This window comes from Phoenix dactylifera, unplaced genomic scaffold (genome assembly GCF_009389715.1).
Source record: "Phoenix dactylifera cultivar Barhee BC4 unplaced genomic scaffold, palm_55x_up_171113_PBpolish2nd_filt_p 000996F, whole genome shotgun sequence".
In the NCBI taxonomy this organism is placed as follows: domain Eukaryota; kingdom Viridiplantae; phylum Streptophyta; class Magnoliopsida; order Arecales; family Arecaceae; genus Phoenix; species Phoenix dactylifera.
Window position 1 is genome coordinate 118,108 of NW_024068350.1, and position 25,715 is coordinate 143,822.

Genomic DNA, 25,715 nt, shown 5'->3' on the forward strand with positions numbered 1-25,715 from the left:
GAACCACCCCGATTGTTTTTCCGGGATCACAATCGAACCCTTACACGTTGGTTTCAACCTAGGCTCACCAACAAACCTATATACCCTTGATTCAATTTCCTGATTGAATCAAGTAAGAACCAAATGGAAAGAACAAAGACAAACAGAAAAATAGAGATTCTAAAAAGCAGATATACAGCGATATATATAAGAGAAAAGTTAAGAGCCCTCAAACACGTTTGAGATGAAGTAGAGAAGGGCTTCTTGAACTTTGGGTCTCCTCTTGAATGTCTGGAAGACTTGAAGGCAGGAGGAGACTTCTTTAATGCTGGGAAGAGTTGGTTGACTTGAGTTAATGGGCCTCTTCCTTCTTTTCCATTGAAATCAGTTTGCAGATGAAGGATTCTTGTTTTCTTTGAGTGGAATGTTACTTCTCTACTTTGCTACAATCCTCTGTGGCTATTTAAGCCATTCCCCACGGAAACTAGCCGTTAGACACACTTTACTAGCCGTTCTGTACATTCTGCACATCCTGACAATGTGTCCGTTGGGGTCGGAATCGACTCGCGCGATCTGGAGTCGACTCGGCTGTAGCAGGAGTCGACTCATGCTTTTCTGGAGTCGGCTCGGCAACTGTTCCGGATTTGAATTAAAGTGAGCTTCTCGACTGGGAGTCGACTCGACTTAACCCGGAGTCGACTCGCCAAAATCTGGAGCTGACCTTGCACTTTTGGAGTCGGCTCATCCCAAGGAATCCATAGATGTATTCTTCAACTTGGCTCACTCGAGTCGATTCGTGAATTCTGGGAGTCGACTCGGCGCTCAGAGGCCGAACTCCCGATCTTCTGTCTTTTGGCTCGTGCAGTCTTGGAGTCGACTCGAACTGTTCCGGAGTCGACTCGGCTCTCAGTATCCGAAAAGCAGTCTTCTGTCTTTTTGGAGTAGCGCTGCCTTGGAGTCGACTCGAACTGTCTTGGAGTCGACTCGCGTCTCAGAGACAACAATACTGTCTTCTGTCTTTTTGGGGTCGCGCTGTCTCGGAGTCGACTCGGGCTTTGCGGGAGTCGACTCGCCTCTCAGTGCCCGAAAGTTGGTCTCTGACTTTTGCCTTGTATAACACTGAGAGTCGACTCTCGCTTTCTTTGGAGTCGACCTGCCAACCATCGGAGTCGACTCGCGTTCCTCAGGAGTCGACTCGGTTCTCAGGGTCCGAAAACTGCTCTCTGACTTTTTGTCTGTAACTCCCTGGAGTCGACTCATACTGCTCTGGAGTCGACTCGGCTAGCATCGGAGTCGACTCGCGCTCTTCAGGAGTCGACTCGCTGACAGGTTTTGAGTTGTATCTTTCTGCTCGTCTGTCTGTTCTCAGTCGGAGTCGACTCGTAATGTTCTGGAGTCGACTCGAGCCTGTGCCAGTGCTTCTGATACGCTTGGAGTCGACTCGTAATATCCCGGAGTTGACTCGAGTCTCAGACTTTGGTTCATCTTGACTTCTTAACTTATCCAAAATATCTTGAACCAAATCTAGAGACACTTAACCATAAATTTACAAGAATATCACTGAAACACTAGATTGAATTCATTAGTAAACATAAGATATACTCAAATGCTTTGAGCTCATCAAAATCAAATAGGGTTTTAATCAATCACTCCACAATCTCCCCCTTTTTGATGATGACAAAACATTGAGTATATGTAAAGTGAATTGCACAACAAACACGGAAATAAAATCTATAAATGAATTCAAGTGTCTGGTTATTTATTTTATCCAAACTTGAAAGGTGTGAAACAATAAATTTTGGAGTTAAAGCTCCCCCTTTCATTTGGAATGTCATGCAATCAATTGTTTGGCTTATATGTCTTTAATGAATTTTGCTCTCTTAAAAATTCAGATTCTCCCCCTCAACATATGCATTCAACTTTGTTTTGATTCTCTGAATTTTTTTTTAATGCATTGAAGCTTTTGAACTTAAATTTTTGGTTTTTAGAGGAAAAATCTGTTAATTTGTTCTTGAGTAGGATTCAACTAATCTCCGAATATTCCTTGAATAGATTCTGGAGATTACTCCATTATGAGCCCCAACAGAGAGATAATGAGCCTCGAGGTATTAAATCCACTTAGAACAAATTATTGTGTGTTTTAAAAGTTTTTCTTTTTATTGATTTTCATTGATTCCTTTTTCCTTTTACATATCTATTAAATATATTTCTTCCCCTTTTTGTCATTGCATCAAAAAGGAAGTAAGCAGAACACACAAGCAAGATCAATTTGCACAATTTTGAAGAAATTTGTCTACTCATTGTATTGATGTATATGTAAGTACATTTGTGAATACAATAAGTAAAGCAGTAAATACATGTCAAAGTAAACAAAATAAGCTAGGGCTTCCTCGAGGAGGATGCGGCTCCCTTGGGCAGTCTGGACTGTTGTTCCATGAGTACGGTGACCGCATCGGTGACGTGCCCTAACTGTGTGATAATGGCCGAGGTGGCCCTGCTGTGTGTCGTGGAGAGCTCGGTCAGAGTCTCCTGAAGTGTGTCCAGCTTGGCGATCAGGACATTCGCCAAGCGCTCGGCCCCCTGACTAGTGGTGCCCATATCATGTCGGATGTCATCTCGCATCTTCCGTGTGTTTCTTGTGACATCGCTCATGTTGGAGAACTGGGCTTAGATCAGGCTCCTGACGTTGAAGATCTCCTCCCTCAGATGAGCCGTCATCTCGGTCACGGCTGATAGAGAGGGAACCAACGCAGAAGAGGGGGCAGTGGCTGGACCTCGGAGCTCCCTCAGCAGGTCGTCCCGAAGATCCCGAACAATCTCCTGCCGCAACTCCCGGAGCTGCTCAGGAGATATCCGGACCTCCATCGGCTGAGTGGGTGGAGCTGAGGAGGAGGGTCCGGCTGAGGTGGTGGGAGCTGAGGTGGAGGGAAAGGTAGGATAATCTGAATCTGGGTCAGGACTGGGGGAATGTCTGGTAGTAGGTGTGGAGGAAGATGGTTTCCTAACCCATGTTCCCTCTACCTTATGAAACCCCATCCTGTGTAGGGTTCCCTCACCCATGCGATCTGTCCATCGCAATGCGCGAGAGGGTTCCCCCTCAGGAATAGGGATCTCGGACTCCCTAAAGATCAGGGTGTACAGCATCCCATAAGGAAGGGTGAGCCTAGGTCTATCTAGTGGCTCACATAGGTATCTATAGATCATCTTGGGAAAGTTGATAGGGGTGTCCTGGAGAATGTGGTACATGAGGGCTAGGTCCCTCTCAGACACAAAATCAAATCGGCCGGTCTTAGGGAAAAGGGTCCTAGAGATGATGCTCAAGAGGAGCCGCATCTCAACAGAAAGAGATCCAGCGGATACCTCGTCTAGTGGGGACTGGGGTGGACTCCCTAAAATGGCCGTAAGGGCCTCAGTCCTATCCTCGGGGTGTGTAGGAGATACTCCTACTTGGGGAAGATGGAGGATTTGAGCTATGAAATCCTCTGAAATAAATAATGGGACACCCGCTACGGTTCCCTCTATACCCCCATTGCCCCTATGCACAGTACCATAAAACTTCCTAACTAGACCAGGGTATGTGGGGAGATCTAAGGAACAAAAGAACTCTAAACCCTGGGCCCGCAACCTCTCTCCTATGGTGAAGCCCTCCCGGGAGAGATAGTCAAAGTTGACATATCTCCCGGTGGAGACCGCCTTCCCGGCGCACGGACGCGAGGGAACGGGCCTCGGCGGGGAACGAGCCGGAGGTTGTGGCCTCACGGGATCGTTCCGAGCCTTGGACCGTCGCTCGGCACCGGTTGCGGGTTGGGGCCTCTTCCGGCTTGGGACAACGGTTTTCCGAGGCATTCTAGACCTAGGGAAGAGGAATGAACCCTAAGGGACGGAAGAGGGTCGACGGAAAAGCCCTAAGGACGGTCGGAGATGACGTAGGAGACGGCTCTAGGGTTTATGAATAGTGGCAGCGGTGAATAGAAGTGTTGATTAAACGCTTGGATTAGGGTTAAAAAACCCGGATCCCGACCTCGAGTCGACTCCACTGAGTCGCGAGTCGATTCGACCTTGAGTCGACTCCAAAATATGCGCGAGTCGACTCCCCTAATGCTGTCATCGACCTCGAGTCGACTCCCGCCTATGTGCGAGTCGACTCCCCTTATGCTTCATCTTCCTCGAGTCGACTCCCGTCTATGTGCGAGTCGACTCCTCCTTATGAGCCGACTCTGAAACGTATCCGAGTCGACTCGAACTCTGGCACGCACTTAAAAATCATGCTATTTTCGTGCCAAACAAGGGATAAGCACTAAGTTTATGATCTGACTTGATAATCATCGATGGGAGACTCTAAATTCAACACCACCTAATCATCAAAATCAATGGACTAGTGGAGAACATCACTAGGATGGATCAATCAATCCTAATCCTCTCCTAAGCACACTAAATCTCTCTTCACTCAAAGGTTTTGTGAAGATATCAACTAATTGATCATTAGTGCAAACAAATTGGAGTGTCACATCACCATTCAGAACATGATCTCTTATGAAGTGATGTCTTATCTCAATATGTTTAGTTCTTGAATGCTGAATTGGATTTTTGGTTAGATTAATTGCACTTGTATTATCACAATTAATGGGAATTTTGTCTTGCTTAATGCCATAGTCTTCAAGTTGTTGTTTAATCCACATGATTTGAGCACAACAACTCCCGGCAGCTACATATTCAGCTTCAGCAGTAGATAATGCAACCGAGTTTTGTTTCTTGCTAAATCATGAAATTAAGTTTTCTCCTAGGAATTGACATGACCCGCTGGTGCTTTTTCTATCAAGTTTACAACCAGCAAAGTCTGAATCTGTGTATCCTATTAAGTTCAGACTAGATTCTTTAGAATACCATAAACCTATACTTTTTGTTCCTATTAGGTATTTAAAGATTCTTTTTACTGCAATTAGATGAGATTCCTTAGGATTAGATTGATATCTAGCACACATGCATACACTAAACATGATATCAGGTCTACTTGCAGTGAGATACAATAAAGATCCTATCATACCTCTATACATCTTTTGATCTACAGATTTACCTGATACATCTTGGTCTAGTTTGCATGATGAGCTCATGGGTGTGCTGATTGACTTGTTTCCCTCCATATCAAACTTCTTAAGCATCTCCTTGATGTATTTAGCTTGATTGATGAAGATCCCTTCTTTTGATTGTTTGATTTGAAGCCCGAGAAAATAGTTCAGCTCTCCCATCATGCTCATTTCAAACTCACCCTACATCAAGTCAGCAAACTCTTCGCAGAGGCGATTGTTAGTAGCACCGAAAATAATATCATCAACATAAATCTGCACTACTAACATATCTTTGTTTTTCTTCTTTAAAAATAGTGTTGTATCTACATTTCCCCTAGAGAACTCATGATCTAGTAGGAATCTGCTAAGTCTTTCATACCATGCTATAGGTGCTTGTTTCAAACCATAAAGTGCTTTGTTCAATTTGTACACATGATTAGGATATTGATGATTTTCAAAACCAGGAGGTTGTTCCACATACACATCCTCATTAATATACCCATTTAAAAATGTACTTTTTACATCCATTTGAAATAATTTGAAATTCTTAGAGCATGCAAATGCTAGTAATAGTCTAATTGCCTCAAGTCTAGCTACAGGAGCAAAGGTTTCATCAAAATCTATACCTTCTTCTTGATTATAGCCCTTTGCTACTAGTCTAGCCTTATTCCTAATTACAATTCCATTTTCATCAAGTTTATTTTTATATATCCATTTGGTACCTATAATTGAATATTCAGAGGGTCGTTCAACTAGGTTCCATACCTTGTTTCTAGTAAATTGGTTTAATTCTTCTTGCATTGCATTTATCCAATTTACATCTTTTTCAGCTTCTTCTATGTGTTTGGGCTCAAAATGTGAGACAAAAGCTAGATGATTATTTAAGTTCCTAAGAGATGCTCTAGTCCTAACAGGTTGAGATGGATCATCTAAAATTAATTCCTTAGGATGCCCGTGAGCAAACCTCCATGCCTTAGTCAGCCCATGATCCACAATAGCCTCTTGGCTTGATGATGCATCTCCAATTAATTTTTGATTATCATCTTGTAACGTCATCTCATCTATCTTTTCTTCAAGAATTTCAGCATCATCATCAAGATTAACTTTCTTACTAGAGGAGGTATCACTAGAATCATCAAAAACAACATGTATAGATTCTTCTATAACTAGGGTTCTTTTATTGAAAACTCTATAGGCTTTACTAGTTGTAGAGTACCCCAAAAATATACCCTCATCAGATTTGGAGTCAAATTTTCCTAGATTATCTTTTCCATTATTATGAACAAAACACCTACATCCAAAGACATGAAAATAGTTCACTTTTGGTTTTCTATCTTTCCAAAGTTCATAAGGTGTTTTCTTTATAATGGGTCTCAATAAAACTCTATTTAATATATGACAAGAGGTATTGATGGCTTCTCCCCAAAAGTACTTAGGAAGGTTACTTTCACATAACATGGTTCTAGCCATTTCCTCTAGAGTTCTATTTTTTCTTTCAACAACTCCATTTTGTTGTGGTGTCCTAGGTGCAGAAAAGTTATGAGTTATCCCCTTTTTACTACAAAACTCATCAAACAAGTGATTTTCAAATTCGGTTCCATGGTCACTTCTAATAGCTATGACTGAAGTATCTCTAGCATTTGTTACTTCTTTATGAAATTTCTTGAAAACTGAAAATGCTTGATCCTTATGAGCTAAGAACATGACCCAAGTGTATCTAGAATAATCATCTACAATAACTAGACCATATTTATTTCCACCTAGACTTGTGGTTCTAGTTGGTCCGAATAGATCCATGTGTAGTAGTTCTAGAGGTCTAGAGGTAGAGACACAATTAATAGATTTAAAGGAGTTCCTTGATTGTTTGCCAAATTGACATGCTTCACATATTTTATTCTTTTCAAACTTTAGTTTTGGCAAACCTATCACAGAATCTCTTTTAACTAGTTTTGATATTGTGTCCATGCTTGCATGACCTAACTTACGGTGCCATAACCAACTAGCATCATTATCCTTAGTTTCATTAACAACTAAACATAAGTTATGTTTGGCAAGATCCTCAAGGTCTACAACATACACATTCCCACGTCTTATTCCTTTAAAAACTAAACTATTGTCATTTGAGTTGGTTATGATGCATAGTGATGATTTGAACAAAACATCAAAACCTCTATCACACAATTGACTAATGCTAAGTAAATTATGCTTAAGACCATCAACATATCGAACATTATCAATAAAGGTTGAGGAGGTAATTTGTACTTTACCTATACCAATGATGTGACCTTGGTTATTGTCTCCAAAAGTCACAGCACCTCCCTTCTTAGCTTCTAGGGTGAAGAATTGATCTTTGTCACCCGTCATGTGTCTTGAGCAGCCACTATCCAAGTACCAACAATTTTTGTCGACCTTGGCTGCAAGACACTCCTACACAAGCAAATCATACAATTTTAGGTACCCAAGTTTTCTTGGGTCCTTCATGGTTAGTAATGTTGGTTCCTTTTGGAACCCAACCCCCTTTAATTTTTCTTTTAGTTTTTCCTTTTCTATAATCACATACATTTGCTTTGTGTCCTAATGTTCCACAGCAAAAACATGTTATTTTCTTAATTTTACTCTCCCCTGCTTTAACAAAGAAATTACTAAGTAGTTTTTGCTTATTTTTAGGTTTATACCCTAAACCAGCTCTATTGAATACAGCTCGTTGACTATTAAGTATCATCTCTAATTTTTCTGAGCTATATGTAAATTTTTCTACAAACGGCTTGTACTTTTCAAGTTCTAGTGTCAATTTTTGTTTTTCTGTTTTTAGATCATCTAAGTCTTTTGTGTAGTTACTTCCAATAGTTAGTTTATCCTTTTTAAGTTCAGAAATTTCCTTGGCTAGTTTTTCATTATCCTGAGTTAAGGTATTAGATTTTTGAATCAACATTTGATTCCTTGTTTTAAGTTCTACATTTTCTTTAGTGATAGAGTCCTTATCCTTAACTAATTTATCGTATTTGTGGAGGTGAGATTGATTGGCTAGTTTTAGCTCTTTATTCTTAAGATTTATAGCCTTATATTCAACCATTAATTCACGCGGCTTAACCTCGATCACCCCCTCAGGAATAGGAGGCAATAATAGAGCGCCCAAGCGAAGCGTCAATTCTGTCAGAGAGTACTCCACCACGAGGGCCTCAGCCAATCGTCACTCGCCAGCCCAAAGCTGACCAGTACAAAACCATGTGATCTGGTCCAGAATAAACCTGCGGTTGTTTTTTCATCCTCAATATCCCTTTTGTTTAGTTCTATATCCCTATCGTGAAATAACAAATTGAGTTCGTATAGGCATTTTGCACGCAGCTATTGAAATAGCTGCTCTGGCTATAGTTTCTGATACTCCGCCCATTTCATAAAGTATTCGACCCGGTTTAACAACGGATACCCAATATTCGGGGGATCCCTTTTCCGAACCCATACGTGTTTCTGTAGGTCTTACTGTAATAGGTTTGTCGGGAAATATACGTACCCATATTTTTCCACCACGACGCGCATATCGTGTCATTGCTCTCCGCCCCGCTTCTATCTGTCTAGCTGTGATCCAAGCGGGTTCAAGCGCCTGAAGAGCGTATCCGCCGAAACAAATATGATTGCCTCGATAAGATATTCCCTTCCTCAGCAGCCAATATGAAGAGGTAAGGGGAAAGGGGATCACCTTGGCGCAGACCTTGAGAGCTGGCTACCCTTCGGCTGGCCTCTTTAACTAGAAGTGATAAACGGGCAGTTTGCCGAAGAGAAGGCTCTTCAAGAGAAGGTAATATCAGATCCGCTTTCTGGTCAGGGGAGGAGAGGTGGTTGATTGACAAACTATCTCTGTCCCATTTCGACACACGACTAGCTGTGATTAGTCTTCCTTATCTATTTGCCGAAGAGGTTCATTCTCCTCACTCAGGAAACGAGAAAGGGAGGAGGGCCCTTCATTCGAGCCCGATTCTCTTTTAAGACCAGATCCCCTTGTTGCACATGTCTGATCTTTATCATCATCATAGTATGATAATACTATGAACAGTTTTTGGAATTGTCAATAGAATCTAATGGTATGACTAGATCCGAAGAGTCTTTCCTACTTTTATGTTATGATTCCATAGAGTTTTTTTATTGGATGGTTCTTGTATGAACCCCTATGCATATATGTAATGTACATATATACATATATGCAGACATATATGCATATGCAGACATATATGCATTAGACTCATAATGGAAAATTCATGAATTGAATAAAAGGGGCCCTTTTAACTCAGCGGTAGAGTAACGCCATGGTAAGGCGTAAGTCATCGGTTCAAATCCGATAAAGGGCTTTTTCCACTAAACTCAAGATTTAGTCTTCGTTTTTCAGCGGAGAACAGAGATATTTCTTTTTCTAAATGCATCATACAATTCATCAAAGGTAAAATCGAGATGCGTTTCGGATGATACCTCATTTTCATTTGCCATGAAGCAGAAATTGGCCTTTTCTTCTTGTTCCTCATCCGATGATGATGATGATGAGTCGGAGTCCGATAAGGTGGAGACAAGGGCTTTCTTTTTCTTGTACTTGCTCCCCTTCTTCAGCAAGGGACACTCAGCTCTGATGTGCCCCGGCTTCTTGCACTCATAACATCCAATCCCCTCATTTTCCCTTTCCTTACCCTTATCCTTGTGATAGGAACTTGAGGGGCCTCTCCTTTGATGAAAGGACTTCTTTCGGTTGATGAATTTTCTGAACTTGCGCACGAGAAGTGCCTCATCATCATCTCCCTCATGATCTTCTTCTTCACTGCTGCTACTGCAAGACAAGTCTTTGTTAGAAGATGTAGATTTGAGAGCTATTACCTTTTTCTTATGGGTGGACTCTTCTTCGCTGTGTTGTTTCATTGTGAGCTCGTGCGTCATTAGGGATCCAAGAAGCTCCTCAAGTGGAAGCTTGTTCAAGTCCTTGGCTTCTTGGATTGCCGTCACCTTGGCTTCCCATGACCTTGGTAGACAGCGAAGAATCTTCCTGACAAGCTCACTGTTCGTATAATTTTTGCCAAGGCTTTTTAGGCGATTGACAATATTAGTAAATCTAGTGAACATGCAAGTGATCGTTTCATTAGAATCCATCTTAAATAATTCATACTTATGTACTAATATATTTATTTTGGATTCTTTGACTTGATTCGTGCCCTCATGGGTCACTTCAAGTCTATCCCAAATCTCTTTTGCAGAATTGCAAGTAGAGACTCTATTGAATTCATTTCTATCTAATGCACAGTAGAGCACATTCATTGCTTTGGCATTGAGTTGTGCCTTCCTAAAATCATTGTCATCCCAATCCTTTTCAAGTTTGGGTACAGTGACACCCTCTACATAGAGGAATGGGATGTATGGTCCATTTAGTATAATGGTCCACATCTCATAGTCTTGGGCTTGGATAAATATTCTCATCCTAGCCTTCCAATATGAGTAGTCGGATCCATTAAAGAATGGGGGTCTTTGGGTGGACTGGCCCTCAATGTGGGAAGATCCAAATGGGGTTGTCATTTTGATCTTTTACTCTTAGGGTAAAAGAGTTCCGGCTCTGATACCACTTGTTGCCCAGATAGACAACCCAAGAGGGGGGGTGAATTGGGTTTTACACTAATTTTGCAATTAAAACGTTTGTGGATAAGTAATTAATTCTTTTTGCAGGTTAATTAATTAGATGCTGTGTGCAGTGAATGAAAAGAAAGTGCAAATAACAAGACAATCACAAACACAAGGATTTTATAGTGGTTCGGAGCTAACCCTTGCTCCTACGTCCACTTCCCAAGTCTCACTTGGGAATTCACTATAACCCCTCGGATTACAGCCGGTTGTTTTACAAGCTCACAACCAAACTTGTTGTTTTACGAGGTCACAACGAACTCGGTCGGTTTTCCCAGGCTCACCGACTAGAACCACCCCGATTATTTTCCCGGGATCACAATCGAACCCTTACACGTTGGTTTCAACCTAGGCTCACCAACAAACCTATATACCCTTGAGTCAATCCCCTGATTGAATCAAGTAAGAACCAAATGGAAAGAACAAAGACAAACAGAAAAATAGAGCTTCTAAAAAGCAGATATACAGCGATATATATAAGAGAAAAGTTAAGAGCCCTCAAACACGTTTGAGATGAAGTAGAGAAGGGCTTCTTGAACTTTGGGTCTCCTCTTGAATGTCTGGAAGACTTGAAGGCAGGAGGAGACTTCTTTAATGCTGGGAAGAGTTGGTTGACTTGAGTTAATGGGCCTCTTCCTTCTTTTCCGTTGAAATCAGTTTGCAGATGAAGGATTCTTGTTTTCTTTGAGTGGAATGTTACTTCTCTACTTTGCTACAGTCCTCTGTGGCTATTTAAGCCATTCCCCATGGAAACTAGTCGTTAGACACACTTTACTAGCCGTTCTGCACATTCTGCACATCCTGACAATGTGTCCGTTGGGGTCGGAGTCGACTCGCGCGATCTGGAGTCGACTCGGCTGTAGCAGGAGTCGACTCATGCTTTTCTGGAGTCGGCTCGGCAACTGTTCCGGATTTGAATTAAAGTGAGCTTCTCGACTGGGAGTCGACTTGACTTAACCCGGAGTCGACTCGCCAAAATCTGGAGCTGACCTTGCACTTTTGGAGTCGGCTCATCCCAAGGAATCCATAGATGTATTCTTCAACTTGGCTCACTCGAGTCGACTCGTGAATTCTGGGAGTCGACTCGGCACTCAGAGGCCGAACTCCCGATCTTCTGTCTTTTGGCTCGTGCAGTCTTGGAGTCGACTCGAACTGTTCCGGAGTCGACTCGGCTCTCAGTATCCGAAAAGCAGTCTTCTGTCTTTTTGGAGTAGCGCTGCCTTGGAGTCGACTCGAACTGTCTTGGAGTCGACTCGCGTCTTAGAGACAACAATATTGTCTTCTGTCTTTTTGGGGTCGCGCTGTCTCGGAGTCGACTCGGGCTTTGCGGGAGTCGACTCGCCTCTCAGTGCCCGAAAGTTGGTCTCTGACTTTTGCCTTGTATAACACTGAGAGTCGACTCTCGCTTTCTTTGGAGTCAACCTGCCAACCATCGGAGTCGACTCGCGTTCCTCAGGAGTCGACTTGGCTCTCAGGGTCCAAAAACTGCTCTCTGACTTTTTGTCTGTAACTCCCTGGAGTCGACTCATACTGCTCTGGAGTCGACTCGGCTAGCATCGGAGTCGACTCGCGCTCTTCAGGAGTCGACTCGCTGACAGGTTTTGAGTTGTATCTTTCTGCTCGTCTGTCTGTTCTCTGTCGGAGTCGACTCGTAATGTTCCAGAGTCGACTCGAGCCTGTGCCAGTGCTTCTGATACGCTTGGAGTCGACTCGTAATATCCCGGAGTCGACTCGAGTCTCAGACTTTGGTTCATCTTGACTTCTTAACTTATCCAAAATATCTTGAACCAAATCTAGAGACACTTAACCATAAATTTACAAGAATATCACTGAAACACTAGATTGAATTCATTAGTAAACATAAGATATACTCAAATGCTTTGAGCTCATCAAAATCAAATAGGGTTTTAATCAATCACTCCACATGGATCAATCACTCCTAAGCCTCTTCTAAGAATACAAAATCGATCTTCACTCAAGGATTTTGTGAAGATATCAGCAAGTTGATCATCAGTGCAAACAAATTCAAGCATCACATCACCATTCAACACATGATCTCTTATGAAGTGATGTCTTATCTTAATATGTTTAGTTCTTGAGTGTTGAATTAGATTTTTAGTTAGATTTATGGCACTTGTATTATCACAATTTATGAAAATCTTATCTTGTTTAATGCCATAATCTTCAAGTTGTTGCTTGATCCATAAGATTTGAGCACAACAACTCCCGGCAGCAACATATTCGGCTTCAGCCGTAGATAGTGCAACCGAGTTTTGTTTCTTGCTAAACTATGAAATTAAATTCTCTCCTAAAAATTGACAAGACCCGCTGGTGCTTTTTCTATCAAGTTTACAACCAGCGAAGTCTGAATCAGTGTACCCTATTAAGTTTATGCTTGATTCTTTAGAGTACCATAGACCTATATTTTTTGTTCCTATTAGATATTTAAAAATTCTCTTAACTGCAATTAAATGTGATTCCTTAGGATTAGATTGATATCTAGCACACATGCATACACTAAACATGATATCAGGTCTACTTGCTGTAAGATATAATAAAGATACTATCATACCTCTATACAGCTTTTGATCTACTGATTTACCTGATTCATCTTTGTCTAGTTTGCATGATGAGCTCATAGGAGTGCCAATTGACTTGTTTCCATCCATATCAAACTTTTTTAGCATTTCCTTGATGTATTTAGCTTGATTGATGAAAATTCCTTCCTTGGATTGTTTGATTTGAAGTCCGAGGAAGTAGTTCAATTCTCCCATCATGCTCATCTCAAATTCACTCTGCATTAATTCAGCAAACTCTTCGCAAAGACGATTGTTAGTAGCACCGAAAATAATATCATCTACATAAATCTGCAATACTAACATATTTTTGTTTTTTCTTTTTAAAAATAGAGTTGTATCAACATTTTCTCTAGAAAATTCATGGTCTAATAGAAATTTGCTAAGTCTTTCATACCATGCTCTAGGGGCTTGTTTTAGACCATAAAGTGCTTAATCTAGTTTGTAAACATGATTGGGGTATTGATGATTTTCAAAATCAGGAGGTTGTTCTACATAAACCTCCTCATTAATATACCCATTCAAGCAAGTACTTTTTACATCCATTTGAAATAATTTGAAGTTTTTAAAGCATGCAAATGCTAGTAACAATCTAATTGCCTCAAGTCTAGCCACAGGAGCAAAGGTTTCATCAAAATCTATACCTTCTTCTTGATTATAACCCTTTGCTACTAGTCTAGCCTTGTTCCTTACTACAATTTCATTTTCATCAAGTTCATTTTTGTATACCCATTTAGTTCCAATTATCGGGTATTCTGTGGGTCTTTCTACCAGATTCCATACTTTGTTTCTAGTAAATTGATTTAGTTCCTCTTGCATAGCATTTATCCAATTTACATCATTTTCAGCTTCTTCAATGTTTTTAGGTTCTAAATGTGAAACAAATGCAAGATGATTATTTAAGTTTTTAAGAGAGGCTCTAGTTCTAACAGGTTGAGATGGATCATCTATGATTAACTCTTTAGGGTGACCGGGAGCATACCTCCAAGCCTTTGTAAGCCCATGTTCGGCAATTACCTCTTGGCTTGTTGAAGTTTCTTCAACTTGCTTGGGTTCATCTTCTTGTAGAGTCATGTGATCCATCTTTTCTTCATTATTCCTGCATCATCATCAAACACTACTCTCTTGCTGGAGGAAGCATCATTAGACTCATCAAAAACAACATGGATGGATTCTTCAATAACAAGGGTTCTTTTGTTGAAGACTCCATAAGCCTTATTTGATGTAGAATATCCCAAAAAGATACCTTCATCAGATTTGAAATCAAATTTACCTAAGTTATCTTTGCCATTATTATAAATGAAACACCTACAGCCAAATACATGAAAGTAGTTTACTTTGGGCTTTCTATCTCTCCAAAGTTCGTAAGGTGTTTTCTTTATAATCGGTCTTAATAGAACTCTATTTATTATATGACATGATGTGTTAATGGCTTCTCCCCCAAAATACTTTGGGAGGTCACTTTCACACAACATGGTCCTGGCCATTTGCTCTAGGGTTCTGATAGTCAATTTTAAAGACCACGCAATAGCACGTATCTGGCAGAATAGTGATTATGGATATCGATCCACTGGGATTGGGGTACAGTTGTTTTCTTAAAGAAAAATATTTAAAAGAAAAAGTTTGTGCAGAAAATTAAACTAGGCAATTTAATAAGAAATGCAATTAAAATGATATCAGTGTGGGGGAACCTAGGACAAGGAATTCACCACTAACATCGGAACAAGGGTTATTGTAATTTATTTCATTTCTGAATTATTATGCATATTGGCTACAAGCCTAATAAGCATTTGAATAAAATTTCATAAAAGTAATTTAGGCATAATCCATCTTCAGTTAGCATGAAATGTCTACCCTAATCTAAAGTGGCAGCACACTGCATCTTTTTTAAGCATGGACTATCTTATATTTACTCAGTGATCATGAAAAACAGTTGTATAAACTTCACATTTAAAATCACAGAAATTAAACATGAGATGAAATAAAACAAAGCCCCGTAGCCTATCCGTAGTCAGGAAGGCAGGTATTCATTAAGAACAAAATAAAGTTTATACAACTCCAAGAATAGAAATCAAAAATATAAAACCCATGTCCCTTTGTTAGGGCTACATCCAGCTCTAAAGAGGAGATCAGCCTTCCATGGAGTCGTGGGCGATAGCAGCAGTGGCACAACAGCGGGCTCCCATTTCTTCCTTCTCTTCCTTCGGCGACTCCCCTCTTATCATTTCATTTCTTTTCTCTCTCTTTTTTTTTTGTGGGAAGTAATTCCCAGAATATCCCGAACTATTATCTCTCCCTTTACTTCTTCTTCTTCCCGTGGGATTTGGCCTCCGAGAGATGATGGGAGCAGCCCCCGGTGGGGGAAGAGGGAATGCCCCCTCGGTGGGGAAGGAGGAATGCATCGACTCCCTTTTTATAGCCTGCCTACTTCTCTTTCCTCCCCTCTTTCGAATCAAAGATAAGGATGCAGAGGATGCACACGGTTGTAGAGAGATGATCCGAAAGCAGGAGATGTGGGAGGACGTGGATGTTGAGAAGATCTCGGAGGAGGAGGATTACGGAGAAGATGGAAAGAAGTTGGATACGGTGGATTTATCAGGCTCTGTTCTGAAATAGAAAGAAAGGATGAATCGAATGGATCCTAAACGGGATGAAGGGGAGATGAGCCAGACGCGTGGGAAGATAAGTTGGGTGATGATCCTTGTATCATGGATGCTGGGAAGAACTGGGAGCTGATCCCTTGAACCGCGGATGATTCGGGAGGATATGGCTTACAAACAGGATGCTGGGAATTTGGCTGAGATGAAGACGCATGAAACAGGGGAGCTGGAACGTATGGATGAAGGAAGTTTGGAAGAGATGAAGCTGGGACGGCTGGCAGTTGGGAAGAAATCTGGGAAATTCGGAAGCAGGGGAGAAAGTTTGATCCGAATATCATGGGATCTAGCTTCGGAATGAACACCTAAACCTTATCCTATGGATGATAAGATCAATCCGGAATGAGAAGAAGCTCGGGGGTGGCTGCATTCGGCTGAGAAGGAGATCGGATGAACTCGAGGCTGGGTACGATGTGGATGAGGGATAATGTGAATGGCTAGCTTGATGGAACCGTGGAGCTCGGGATGAAGCTGGATGTGATCCATGATGCTGGTGATGAGGCTTCAATGTGGAGGATCTTAGCTCTGTTACGAAACAGAGCCCTGTTTGTTGGACTCGGAAGGAACGGGATGATGTGGAAGCCGATCTTGGACAGGAGGAATCCGGAAGAAGATCTGGGAGGAGATCAAATCTGGATGATGGTTTGATGCCACTCGGAAGAAGCTGAAACTCTTAGATTTGCTGGGATTCTGGTGGAAGAAGAAGATGTCGCATGGGATGAGCGTGGGATTGTTGCAGATGCAGGGGATTTGAGCTCATCCGTGGATGCTGGAATAAGCTGGTGGTTGCTGGTTCTCATCCGGAAGGGAAGTTGGCTTGGTTCGGGAGGAATCAGACGTTGGCATGCATCGCGGGAAGCATGGGAATTCGGCTGGATATAGATCATGAACGGAAGCACAAAGGAAGCGGATGAGATAGATTTGGATGCTGGGAAGGAGTTGGATTCCTGGGCTTTATCCCATGGAGGGGATCTAGCGGGAGAAATGAAGGAGTGTGGGACGTTGGGATCAATCCCGAAGAAGATTGATTTGATTCTATCCCGTGGATCATGCGGAGGGGGGGTCTTGGCTCTGTTTTGAAGCTGGGAATTAATCCTATTCGGCTGGAAAGAGGCCAATGACTAGATTGTTAGATGTATGCCCTAGAAGCCAATCTGGCGGACACATTATTAATTCTAGGACATAAATTTGTACTTGACTTTATTATTATCGAATAATAAATGGGCATCTTTTCATTCATATTGTTTATGTGTCTATGAATCGTCCAAGAAATTAATAAGATGATGGTACATATTCTCAAGAGTTGAGAATTTGAGCCATGTATCATTGGTGATTAATTTCTAAATGCTCATGATCAATGGATCATCACGAGGACGGTGATCGATCCGATCAGTGCACAAATCGCTTTCCTTATGGATGGACGAGACTCGAGTCCACAGTGTAGGGATACTGAAGTGATAGTGCAGGTGCTTGTTAGAGAACAAGGGTACTGAGCGTGACCAAGACAAGAAGTCACTTGGATGTCTATCCACTTGTCAGTGACTTGCTTGATGTTGCAGTAGTATGACTGGTCCTTTGACCTGCGGTGCTTCGGCTACTCATAGTGAGGTTATTGTAGTTTGACTACACGTATACATCGTCTCTAGCCATATGGGTCCTTGTAGTGTAGATTGGCTGCAGTAAGTTCACTAAAGGAGTAGGGTATGCACTTACATGGAATCTATCGACCTTGATAGAAGAGGAGTGATCCTATGTGATTTATTAGACTGAGTTCTAAGACCTTGGCCAGGGCAGTAATATAAAGTGGAGAAAGAGTTTTTCACTATCGAACTCAAGTCAAATAAATCTAGACATATGACAGACGACGGGGTTTGACGAGTTATCCATGACCTCCGGTCTGTAGGGATCCACGATAGAAGGACTGTATCATACGATAACTGCACCTAGGGGTTCATCATTCTATTCTGCTGGGTGGCCACTACATACTGCTAGGTGTCACTGGTGGATGGTGAGACTCACAGGGATCATCTTGATGGTCGATAAACCCTGATGAGTTGAGTTGAAATTGTTTCAACCCATTGAAAGGAGTTTTCAATGATATTGTGATAGAGATCGCAATATATCTCACTACCAGTCAGAATAGAACCTATGGGGTCACACACATTAGAGGTATTGACCGATCCGATGGTTGAATGTGATTAGGAATCACAAATAATCAATTAGATTGATAAATGGATAACCCGCTAAGAGTTAGTGGTTGGAAGAAGGAACAATTGCAATCGAATTGCAATTTAATTTAATTAATTAAATTTAATTAATTGGACTTGATCATGAGTCCTACTTGGAGTAGGATCCTTGGAGTCCTAATTGGATTAGGATTTCAAATTAAATTAGAATCCTATTTGGAATAGGATTTCTAAAGTCCTAATTGTCTTAGGGCTGAAATTTAATAAGTCCTAATTAGATTAGGATTATTTTAAGTCTTAATTAATTTTAAATTTAATTTAATTAATTTCATGACTCCTAATTAGATTAGGATTGAAGAGTTCAATAGAGTCATGGCTCAATTAAATTCTAATTGGATTAGGAATTGGAGGAAATTGAAATGGGTTCATAAAAATCCTATTTTGACTAGGATTGGACTCATAAAATGAACCCAAACCATCTTGCCACTTAATTTGATTAAATGGCTAATAAAATGGGATATGAGGGAGGGGCCCACGCCCCTCCCCTTAGGAAGTGCGTGGAAGAAAAAGGAGGGGCATAAGCCCCTCCTTGCTGCCGAATTGGGGAGATAAGGGTGAGCTCCTAAAAATAAGGAGCTCATCCTTATCTCATGGAGAAATAAAAGGAGGAGGGGTTCAGCCCCTCCTCTAATCCTTCTTTTGGTGTTCACGGCAGCAAAAAGGACCCCCTTCCTCCTCCTTTCATCCGCAAGCAAGAGAAGAGGAAGAAGAATCCTTGGTGGCTCTCCTCCTTCTTCATTCTTGGTGCCAACAAAAGAAAAGGGAAAAGGCTGAAAGTGTTTTGTTCTTGTTCCCTTTGATCCGTCTTTCTTCCTCCTCCTCCCTAAGCATTCAAGAGTTGATTGAAAGGGAGGACTTCAGCCATCAAAAGCCATCTCTGCAAGGGAGCTAGCACCCCGGGGAGATACGTAGGCTTCGATCGAATCATTACCTCGTGTGGATACCCGTAGAGGCCGGACGCGTGTGCGGCTTCCATCGAACCTTCTACAAATCCACGTAAATCAGATTTGCGGAGACCATCTACCCGCACAAGGTGAAGATCTGATCTTCTTAATGATTTTAAAATATTTTAAAATAATTTAATTCTAATCTATCTACAAACGAATGGTTTTAAAATACGTTCATGCGATGAACGGATCCCGCATAGTTTTTCCGCTGCAACATGAAAATTATTTCGAATTTTCATGGCATATGTGGGATCCTAACATAGATTTCGCTGAGATCTGTGCAATTATAGATGAATAGATGATTTACTTTGAGATCTAAGAAATAAATGATCGAAAAGTGTGGGAAGAGAATTAGGTGAAGATGGGAATTAATGGGAATCGCTGAGTTTTGGAAGAAAGTTTTTGGAGTCGACTCCGGAGGATGTGAAATTATGAAATGATGCATGAAAGAATAGATGCCCTACAAGCCAATTGCAATATGTATTGTGAAGGATTTTCTTTTGATTTTCCAAATCATGTACATGACATTTAAATATGAATAAAGGCATTATGTTTTATCATATGCTGTTGATTATATTTGTGATAAACCCCTTAGATTAGGGCAATGGTTTTGAGGCTATGATGAGATCATACTAGTGAGATCTAAAACCCTAAAATTCTAATCATAAATATTTTCAGTCATTGGTACATTGAGTCGGGGATCAATGTTTACCGGTAAGACTGGCACATCTTATGTATGCTCGATGCAGAGGGTGATTGATCTCACAATCACTTGTGTGGAGACACTAATACAAAGATATGGGTGCTCATTAGAGGAATGAGTTCACTGAATTGACCTACAAAGAGAAATCTTATGAGGTCTTACTTACATGTCAAAAGATGATTCTCTTAGTGGGAGTTGTGCAACTGATCCTTTGACCTGAGATCACCATGGTATCTTGTGCACATAAATCCATGTTTTGGTTTACACTCATTCATGACAGTAAGTTGTGTACGAGGTCTTCTGGATATGGTGGATTGTGTGCGAAGGTTATGAGTAGGTCAACAAGAAATTAATCACTTCTAGTAAGAGAAGATCGCATCCTATTTATTCTAATCATATGATAATTCAGGGAGCCTTTGATCAACGCAGAATGAAAATTAGAAAGAGTTTCTAATGTTTCATTATTCGAATTATCATTAGAAGATTGAAAAATATATAAATATGAAATTGAGTTTGACATATATTCATACTCATATACATATTCAGGATGCAGTTTGATTGAAGGATTGAATTGCACGGTAACTTGCCACTGAAGGGTATTTTTGGTATTTCTACCAAATTTCATATTTTCTGGATAGACATGACACATTGCTAGACGTCAATCTTGTCTTATAGGTTTGATCGAATTAAAGAGTTTAGTTCGATCACCAATTAGAAAGAATTCTAATTGTTAAGTTCGGGTTTGCGCAGTTTGGATTTAAATCGATTAGAAGAGTTCTAATCAAGTTGGGTCAACTCGCACTCACACCTACTGCTGGCTAAGTATGGAACCCAATGGGTCACACATAAGAAAACTTATCAAGGGTCTAATTGGATTAGATCATGTTTGCAAGATAGACATCCTAGCAGGTGTTGCAAACCCTTAGCTCCTGATTCGAATTGGATTCGAATCTGATTCGAATTGGATTCGAATTTGATTCTTAATTGATCTAATTTGATTAGATCATGTTCTAATATGGGTTAGCCAAGAGTTGGCACCTAATTGGCTTGGTTTGAGTCTAATTGGATTAGATTTGATAAATCATTGAATCTAGACCGTTAGATCTTGATCTACCGTTGGATGAAGACATAAGGGAGAGTTGGTTTAACCCAATTGGATTGGGTTAGAGGATGGCTATCATAATTGACCATTGGATCTTAATTCCACCATTGGATGAAGATATAATGGGTCAAGTGAATGGCACCTTGCATTGGAGCCCTTGGATCATCATCATGAAAGATCAAGAGGTGAGGCGTGATGGACATGTGATTGGCATTTGATGTTGACTTGGTCAAAATATGGCACCACATGAAAGGACATATCATTTGATACACCTCCTCACTTGATCTGTGCCTCCTCTTATTTGATATGGCCCTTTAGATGATGCCCTTTCATGAAAGGATGTGTGGATGGGATGCATCCCTACGCCTATTATAAATAGGTTAGCGCTCCATGGGTTTCATCATTTTCAACTCCACCGCATTCTCTCTCCCTTATCCCTTCTTTCTTACAAGGCTTTGTCTCTTTCTAGCATTGCTTCTAGGGTGTCCTAATCCAAGACAAGGTGGTCTTCTTTAGGACAAAAGAATTAGAAGTGATTTTAGAAGGTTAAAGAAAAATAGAAAGGAAGGAAAGCAAGCCATTAGAGTTCTTTAGAAGAATTCTGCATTAAGGATCAAAGTCTTTGGAGCTTAAGACTTGAATCAAGTTTTCGTGTGGATCACCGTTGGAGGGCGGATACTTGGACGCCTCGTGAAGATCATTCATATTGGATTAGCGTTAGAGGTATTCTTCTATTCCTACATTTATATTCATATATTATTTGATTACCATTAAGGTGATCTAGGCTTATAAGGGTTTCATGTTAAGGGACTTTATTAAGAATTTTTTAAAATCTCTAGCTTCCGCTGCCCAATTATGACATGCTAGAACCCTTCAGTGGTATCAGAGCCGTCCTTAATTAGTTCAATCAAATGATTATGTATGATGTATGAGTATTAGTTTACTATGAGATAATAATATCATATGCTTAGTGAAATGCTGAAATGTATGATTCATATATGTTATGATATATAATAAAATGTCATGATATGAATTTTCGATATGAAGATATGTTGATGCATGTTAATTGATTCAATCAATTGCTTATGATTTGTACATGCTATGAGATAGCTATGATGCATGATAGTTGGTTATGATATATATATGCTATGAGATAGATATATAATTTGTTGTAACATATACAAAGACATATTCAATATGTTACAATTATAGAATGTGCATGAGACCAGTTAGCCCTCAATAAAAATTATATTAGGTCATAGTGTTGAAAAACTTTGAGCTAACCCAATCTAGAACAATTAATCTAATTGGTGTCTAAGGAAAGCACTAAAGGTGGTTCTCTAATTAGGACCTTACTCTCTGAGTAAGGAGAGCCTCCCACCTGCTTACCTGGCCAATTGTTTGATTTCCTATTATGGATAAGTTTAATATTGATATAATACTATTAATAGCCTTCCTTCATGCCTTGGTATTATTATGTCAAGATCCATGCTAGTTTGTTGTGCAACCACAAGGCTTGCAATGGGGACTGATGTTATACTATCTTGGTGCATAGAGATGCTTATGGCATATTTTAATATTTGCTTTGTTGTGCAACCACAAGAGCACTATTATTTGAATATGACTGTATGAAAATGAAGGGTTTGACTTAACTAAAATATTATAGTTTGTGTGCAACCACAAGGCTATAAATATTTTAAGAAGACAAGATAAAGTTGAGAATTGCATGAGATACAATTGGAAAGAGCTTCCTACCTTTGAACTCATAAGGGTTTGTTGTGTAACCACAAGGCTTTTATGATGAATTAGGATCTCAACCCTACTAAGGAAGATTAGGTTTTCCCATTTATCATAGGAGAGGGCTATGATATTCGATTAAAATAGTAGGAAACAATTAGATAAAGTCCTAGTCTAATTGCATATATGTCATCATGATTGGTCTGCTTATGGTAGTTTTGTTCTGCTTATGTAGAATTATTAAATGGCATCTTCACTATCACTAAGAGGCATCTTAAATGCCAACAAGTTGACCGGTCCAAACTATGTGGACTGGTTGAGAAATCTTAAGATTGTACTCACTCAGAAGAAAATTTCCTATATTCTTGAAACCCCTGATCTTGGAGATCTAGGGGATGATGCTACTGAAGAAGAGGTTGCCACACACAAGATGTGGAAGAATGACAGTTTGACTGTCAAATGTATCATGCTTGCCTCCATGAGCAATGAGCTACAAAGGCAACATGATAGCATGGATACTCTCTCCATACTTCTTAATTTAAAGGAACTATATGGAGAGCAAAGCAGGACTGCTAGATATGAGATATTCAAGCAGTTGTTTCGTGCTAGAATGAATGAAGGGACATTTGTGCAAAACCATTGTCTTATGGTTATAGACTTGATCACCAGATTAAGTCAGTTAGGTTTTGCTATGGACAATGAGCTCAGTCAGAATTTGATCCTGCAATCACTACCTGATTCATTTTCTCAGTTTGTTGTGAACTATCACATGAACAAACTGAATACCTCTTTGCCTGAGCTATTAAACATGCTCAAAACAGCTGAGGGCCACATCAAGAAAGAGAAGGGTCCAATTCTTCTTGTAGATGGTGCCTTCAGGAAAAAGTCAGGCAATAAGGGTTCTAAGAAAAGGTTGAACCCTAAAAGAAGCATCAATAAGAAAAAGAAAGGAAAGAAAATCTCCAAACCAAGTACCTGTTTCCATTGCGGCAAGGAAGGTCACTGGAAGAGGAATTGCAAGAGTTTTTTTGCAAGTGTAAAGCAGGATGCAAAAGTTGCATCAAAAGGTATATTTATGTTACATGCCAATTTTTCATTAAGTTCTTCAAATTCAAATTCATGGGTATTGGATACCGGCTGTGGTTCTCATATTTGCAAATCTTTGCATGTACTACAGAAAATTAGAAGTTTGAAGAAAGGTGATTTCGAGCTATATGGCGCTGGAGGAGAGTCCATCCAGGCTGAAGCTGTTGGAATCTACCATTTGGAGTTGCCCTCGGGAGAGCTCCTGGAATTAGAAGATTGTTATTATATGCCCAAAATTATTAGAAATGTAATTTTCATTCCTTTGTTGTTAAAGAAAGAATATGAAATTAATGTAAAGAGCAATGGTTGCTCTATTTCTTTTTCTAATAAAGTCTATTGCAATGGCATTATGAAAAATGGTCTTCTTGTTCTATTACTTAATGACAATGTCTTTCATATTGATAAAAGCAATAAAAGAAAGAGAGAAGAAGTAAATAACACCCTTCTTTGGCATTGCCGACTTGGTCACATAAGCGAATAAAGAATCAACAAGTCGTACAAAGAAGAGTTCTTTGATCCTTATGATTATGAATCATTAGGAACTTGTGAATCTTGTCTTATGGGTAAAATGACTAAGTCTCCATTCATTGGACATGGAGAAAGGGCAAGTGAGTTATTAGGAATTGTGCATACAGATGTATGTGGTCCTATGACAACTCCAGCTAAAGGTGGATACTCTTACTTCATCACTATGATTTATCAAGGTTCGAATATGTGTATCTTATGAAACATAAATCCGAAGCCTTTGATAAGTTTAAAGAGTATCAAAGTATGGTTGAAAAACAAACCGGAAAGTGTATTAAAATTCTTCGATCTGATCGAGGAGGTGAATACCTTTCTAGTGATTTTTTAAATCATCTTAAAGAAAAGGGCATTCTCTCTGAATGGACACCTCCGTATACGCCACAATTAAATGGTGTAGCCGAACGGAGGAATCGTACTCTATTAGATATGGTACGGTCCATGATGTACTTTACAAATCTTCCTATTTTCTTCTGGGATTTTGCCCTAGAAACTGCTGCACTTGTATTAAATAGGGTACAATCAAAATTTTTATCTAGTACTCCATATAAGATATGGAGAGGAAAGAAGCCTAATCTTAAGTATCTTAAGATATGGGGCTGTAAAGCTCATGTCAAAAGAAATTTTGGACACAAGCTAAGTGCTAGATCAGATATATGTATTTTTGTAGGTTATCCTAAAGATAGTATAGGATACATCTTCTATCATCCTACCGAACAAAAGGTCTTTGTAGGTAGACATGTCACTTTCTTAGAGAAAGAGTTTATCTTAGAAAAAGGCAAGGATAGGAGAATTGAACTTGAATAAGTTCAAGACCTACAAATGGAAACACAAGATTTTCCTCAATTAGATGTACCCATTGATGAAGTACAACCACAACACACATCTCCTCTCCAAAGGTCAAATAGAGTGCGAAATGCATCTAAGAGGTATGGGTTTATCATTGAGAATGATGAAGCCCACATCATTGAAAATGATGATCCTCTGACCTATTCGGAAGCTATCATGAGTAATGACTCTAACAAATGGTTAGAAGCTATGAAATCCGAAATAGACTCTATGTATACCAACCAAGTATGGACTTTGGTTGATGCACCAGAAGGTGTAAACCCTGTAGGTTGCAAATGGATCTATAAGAAGAAGATTGGAGCAGATGGCCAAGTAGAAACCTACAAGGCTAGATTGGTGGCAAAAGGTTTAGGCAAAAGCAAGGAATTGACTATGATGAAACTATTTCACCAATTGCCATGCTTAAATCTATTCGGATTTTGCTTGCAATAGCTGCATACTATGATTATAAAATCTGTCAGATGGATGTCAAAACTGCCTTCCTTAATGGTTATCTTGAGGAAGAGGTTTACATGACACAGCCAGAAGGATTTGTCTCAAGTAGGAGAGCAAATCAAGTATGCAAGCTTAAGAGATCCATTTATGGATTAAAGCAA

The 25,715-nt window shown here is 40.1% G+C and overlaps 1 non-coding gene across 1 annotated transcript; it reads left to right on the forward strand.

The window, feature by feature from the left end:
- Window positions 1-9,316: 9,316 nt before the first annotated feature.
- On the forward strand, window positions 9,317-9,388 carry TRNAT-GGU. The gene has a single exon. It is a non-coding gene; the product is annotated as a tRNA-Thr (tRNA).
- The last annotated feature ends 16,327 nt before the right edge of the window (window positions 9,389-25,715 follow it).